This window comes from Palaemon carinicauda, chromosome 36 (genome assembly GCF_036898095.1).
Source record: "Palaemon carinicauda isolate YSFRI2023 chromosome 36, ASM3689809v2, whole genome shotgun sequence".
Classification (NCBI taxonomy): Eukaryota; Metazoa; Arthropoda; class Malacostraca; order Decapoda; family Palaemonidae; genus Palaemon; species Palaemon carinicauda.
The window spans coordinates 65,793,173-65,799,442 of NC_090760.1; positions in this window are offsets into that span (position 1 = coordinate 65,793,173).

Here is a 6,270-nt window from a genome sequence, read left to right on the forward strand (position 1 = left end):
ACTTATGTTTGAACATTTATATTTAACAGTTATACATAGTACTCAGTTTCCTTTAATTTCCTTAGACCTATGTAAGGTTACACTTTTTATTCTCGGAAAAACAAATAATGTCCCATTTGTTTACATTATTTAACTTCCATTTTTCATTACATTAAAGCTGTCTATAGGGGTAAATACAGTACGTTCATTGTATTTTTTATAAATTATATATTACATCAGTGAATCTGTTTGAACATTTGTGTTTCTTTTCTATACTGTTTTTTTTTCAATAAGGGATGCAGCTTGGCTAGTAATAGCAATAATAATAATAATAATAGTACCTTATCCCTACAATGGTGCATATTTAAGTTACCCATTCAATATGTAAGTCTCTTCAAATATTTGATAGTTCAACTTTCAAAATTTGTCTATTTAACTAGCCTGTCATTGGAATTTATTAACTACAAATGTGTTTTATTCTAGTAACAGAATCATTCAAGCCAACTTAAATGTTTTGGCAGTGTTGGTTACTTCTGCAAGAAGTGGTACGAGGTAGCAACAATGAAACTTTGGCTGTTGCTTCATCGTCACTTTTCAAATGACAGTGTCTTGCGAGTCTGAGTTTCCGAGTCTTAGACTACTGCACATCTTGCAATAGTAAGTGCCTATGTGTATGACCAAGCTGTTTATAACATAACGTTCCTGCCATCTGCATTACTAATTAGCATGCATCTAGTGGCAACGACGCGTGACACTTAGGCCTCAGAGTATTATAATGTCAGGGAAAGTATTTAGCAATGAATATACAAAGTATATTATGGGCAATCCTTTATTATTATCTGGCATATACATTACTCAGTAGAAAATTATTTGACATTATTTCATGGCTTGTGAATAACATTATTTCCTAAAACATACTACTAAACATCATGTATTCATGACATCCTTATATGTTTTTATCTTCTTTCCCACCATTATCCCTACATTAAAAGGTTGGTTGCCTGATGCGCCCTCCCTAATACCTTCTGTCAATGGCATCCTCTACCACCAAACCTCCTCTCTCCGTATCATCCTATGCCTTTTCTCGCCATCTAATTCTCTACCTCCCTTTTTTATCTTCCCCTTACAGGTTCCTCCGGCCTCCCAAACCCTCCTCACTCCCTCCCCATCATTCATCTTCAACACATGCCCACACCTTCTCAGTCGTGACACTCTTATCACCTCTGTAGTCTTTACTATGCCTGTCATTCTTCTTATTTCACTATTTTCCAGTCTTTCAAGCAGTGATATTCTCATACTCCACCTCAGGATTCTCGTCTCTGTTCTCTCAAATTTTGCTTCCTCTTTTTGTCCTAGAGGCCACATTTATGATCCATACATTAACACTGGTTTTATCAAAGATTTAAATACTTCTTAGTATTGATATTGTCATTACAATATAGTAATTAAGTTAATCTCATTAATGAATCTTTGAAGTGCATAATGAATGGTAATTACCTAGAGTTATGGAACAAGATGGATTATGATGGATATGATAGCTTTTTTTTTTTTTAAATCATGTTTGTGCATTTCTTTTTTTAAGGTTATTTCTTATCTTTTATCAGGTATCATCTCTGGAAGATTGGAAAAATCTGGAAGTTCTCTTGATTTACAAGTTGCATTTTGAAAATTAACACTTTGGGACAGCATTGCAAGACCATTTTGTTTCGAGGACAACTGTCAGGTCAACGCAGCGAGGGAAAACAAAGAACTTTCTAAAGTCTAATTTCGGAATCAGTTTCAAGACTTAACTCCAGAATACTAAACCTCCAATGCTCAAGCTGTGTAGGATCATTCAAAAAACCTTTTGGATGACATGTTACGTTATTGCTGCGATGGACAATTACATCTGTGATGCATACGAAGCCTTTTCTCAATTGTAAATACAGTATGTATACGTAATACAGTACTACAGTGATGGTATGGAGAAGCAAACTTTGATGTTTTAAGTGTTGCAGTTTTATTTGGAAGAAGTATGTGGTTGGAATTGACATTTGTGTTTTGTCCAGAACTCTGTACAGAAGGATTTATTAACTTGCGTTAAGATTAAATTGTGTTGAATTTAGGAAATATTCAAGACACACATATGGCTTACACCAACGAGGGTGGAAACCAACGTACTTCTTGTAAACTTTCAAACTCATAAATACAGAAAAAAACTATGTAAACTAGCAATGAAACACTGAGGAATATACTGCAACAATTTTCTGTGTTATTTCCTCTATGCATTTCAAGCCTTAGTACACTTGTACTCCGACAGGGAGCCTTCCACTGGAAGGCAAAATCTCTCTCTCTCTCTCTATCTCTGTGACATAATAGTATTACCTTACTGACAATTAAGAATATCTAGATCCTAGTCATTATAATTTTAAATCAATGCTATAGTAAACTGCCTGAACTTTACAATAATTTCAGATGTGTATAGTACATACCGTATAGTACTTATTGCAGGAGACATAGAAATTATTATATATAAGCTTTATTTATTATACACTTATGAATGATGTAAGAAATGTAGAGGATATTTTTTATTTTTATGGATACTATTAGCATGAGGCCTAGAAATGAATGGCATATAGATTACTTTAGTCATGAAATATAGACAAATCCATTAATTGGAGGCTAACTTTGTCAATTCTACCTATCTCCATTGTCAAATGGAGAAATACTAACGATAAAGCGTGTATAGTTATGTGTAGAAGTGTAGACGTTCTGTTGGTGAGTCTTTCCTAACAATTGATGTATCCAGATTCCAAGAAGACTTTGTGGGAAATCTGTAGTCGAATACTTGTTTAGTGACTTCTGTGACAAATTTCTATTTTGATGGATCTACCGATCGCCGAATACCTCGATTGGCCTTCTTTTAGTTTCTCATATTGTTTTTCTTAAGTTTCGCATACTTTTATCATTCTAGTCGTTGGTTTGTTATCAGGTTTTTTGTACTAATTTAGTAACCTTTTGTAATAACGCAAGTATAATTATTCCCAATATTTGGTGAGAAAATCACCATTTTACTAATGGTATAGATAAAGTGTCAATTGATGATATACTGTTGGAAAATCAATATATACTTTTTGTGGCTGGTGTTATCCAATTTAATGGCAGTTTCAGAGATGAAATTTCTTCAGAAATATAATGTAGATGGTAAATTGCAAAAAAACTACTAATATATATTTATGAAATAACCAATGTAGATTTTCTTGATTATATTTTGGTGAACTAGTCCCCCATTAAAATCTTTATCATGTTAAATCTTTTCGTAAGGTGAAATAATCTTCTAAATTTACTGGATTTATTTTTAGATCAATTGACTTCTTAGTTAATCTTTTGACATTCCAAATCAATTCTTTTGGAAACTTTAGGTGTATTAGTCTTACAGGAAACAAATTTCACGTCGTACAAGGTAGCTCGTGTCCCGTGTCGCCAGTAAGTCCCGGTTAGACCCACGATAGATAATTTAGAAATATGGACACGTTAGATTTTTCTTGATATTAGCACTGAATGTTTGCGATCACAATTATTTGTTATCACGGAGGAATGTAATCCCAGTTTATAAACTGATGATGAAAATTACAATACTCAAACAAAACAAGAACTATTTTAACTTCTTTGTTATCTATGTACAAGAATTTTATAGATGTTTGCTGGAGCTGTGCTCTGCATTGGGATGACCTTAAATACTACATTTTGCAATTTTTAAACTAGAAATATAATGCACAAAAGCATGCACATGTTACAGGAGCGACAAATGTTAATATATCTATAAATCATATATTTTTTCAATACATTTGCAGCTTTTCCTAGTTTTTACCATATTTTAACTACTGTATTGATGCTTCATTGTTAGTTGTGTAGTTTATTTCCTATAGCAGCCATTTAAATGGGCTTGCCACTGCAACAACAGATTTAGTTATTTTTATTACAGTACTCATCTTTACGTACAAAAAAATCAGGTAAACTGGATTCCTGATATTGAAATGGGATAAAACATCTTTTGTGTAACTCCACATATATAGCACGTCCTGTCTCTCAAAATGACGAAGCTTACTGGTTCCTTAGATTACCTATTCCTCTCAGTACGCCCGAGAATGTTGCAGAATCACCTTGAGTTTTCTATGGCCTCTGAGGCAATGTGAATATTATCATTCATATCGTTCGGCGATGTTCTTGTTTTGTAGCTTGTCTCTAGTCATCTGATCTTACTTTGTGATCAAAACTCCCTCAATTAAGAAGAACACAGGGTTTATATAAGGAAAATAAGAAGGTCCTCAACTTGCAAACATTCTGAGATACAAACAAATCCGACGGAAATCATAAATCTTGGATACTGTATAAAAATTGCATAATGAAATTCTGTAATGAAACAATATTTTTAACTTAATGCAGTAAACAACATGACATTTTGGAACACGAAACGGGAATATTTGTTGACTTGCAACTGAAAAAATGTAAGAATGTGAACTATAGTCCATTTCTTTTAGAGAGTCATATTTGCACCGACTCGCAACGGTGCCCTTTTAGCTCGGAAAAGTTTCCTGGTCGCTGATTGGTTAGAATTATCTTGTCCAACCAATCAGCTATCAGGGAACTTTTCCGAGCTAAAAGGGCACCGCTGCGAGTCATTATAAATATGACTCGCTAAAAGAAATGGACTATAGGTTAGGACTACCCTTGGCTAAAATTTAACATCATTCAACTTACAAACAGCTTTTTGGAACTTTAAGGTAAGAGAGACAGACCATAGTTGAGTGATGCTTTATTTCCGAGACGGGTCGAATATATTGACCTGTGCGGACGGAATTGTAGTGACCTGGGTAGGTGACTATCCAACCGCAAACAGGTGAGAAATGCGGGGCATTTGTGTTTTCTTACATTGACTTTATGGTTGACATAAAAGCCCACGCTTGATGTATAACAATGATTCTTACATAAAATGGAAGGGCAGGCGATTCTGCGCCTAAAAGCATAAATAATATTTACAGGGTATTTACACAGAATATGACAAAGGTAAAAAAAGATTGCTACAAGTGTGTAGGACGTTTGACCTTACAGAACCTATCAAGTTTGTAAATTGAGGACTTTCTACTTTATACTAAAATGCTCAGTACAATTGCATACACTTATTGCTTTGCTGTACAGTTGGTACTGCATATCCAGTTTTTATCATCATGAGCAGAATTGACAAATTAGAAATGTTCCTATAAATCTGTGACTCCGTATCTCATATTTTGGATGTAACTTGATGGATAATTCTCTTGCATTTGTACTGTTGGATATATGTCTACCTATAGGCTGTATGAAGAAGATATAGTTGACAAGTGAGGATTAAATTATGATAAATGATCTTTAATTGTATTTAAATATGACAAATGTTAAGTCATCTGTAGAATATAAGTACAGTACTGTTTAATACGGTGGGTTAGAGATATATGCAGTTAATAGATTTGTGGGAACTTGTTCACAATATGTCATTTGGATTTTGGTATTGCTGACCTGAAATGAGATAGATTCAACTCTGAAATTCAAACGCAGTAGTATAATTAAAAAAAAAAAATTGAATTCCTTGACAGTGACATGTTTGAGTTTTTGAGCAAACCAGGCTCATTACACAAAGATGGATTTCCTACACACAATTCTGAGTTCACATAATACCAACCAGTACAGTAATTGGTGCTTAGAACGATGGTCTGAATACAAAACAAGATTTGTTCTAAATCATTCATCTACATAACCTAAACAATGTCTTTATAGCATCCTACGACCCTTTGCTAACACTTGCTTTTTATCCATGTGCTTTACCTCCATTCGTATTTCTTTTCCTCTGCCTTGCTATCCAACCCCTCGTGAGTTTTCCCAGCGAATCTTCCACCAGACGCTCCTAGGTGCCGAACCACCTCACTGGGCCATATGTCACAAATTTCATATATCCAATGTAAGGCAAGAACAGCATAAGTTTGTTTTATGAGGACTGCTGTGGGGATCCTTGGGCATTGAATGTCCTTCAATGCCCCAGTGCTTGGTCATATGGCCTAAATTTATCAATCCAATCCATCAAAGTAGTTAATTCTGCTAATGTATCCAAAATGTAGCTGTTACCCTTTTCTTAATCCTTAGGAGATTTTAACTATTCCTAGTGTCCTTTAACCATTTTGTTGATGATTGACTGGTACCTTTTCTGTGCATTTGAACTTTGTGCAGCTACAAACTGATAAACTACTGTATTTAATATTGTCTCTGAGGTTAAAATGTTAA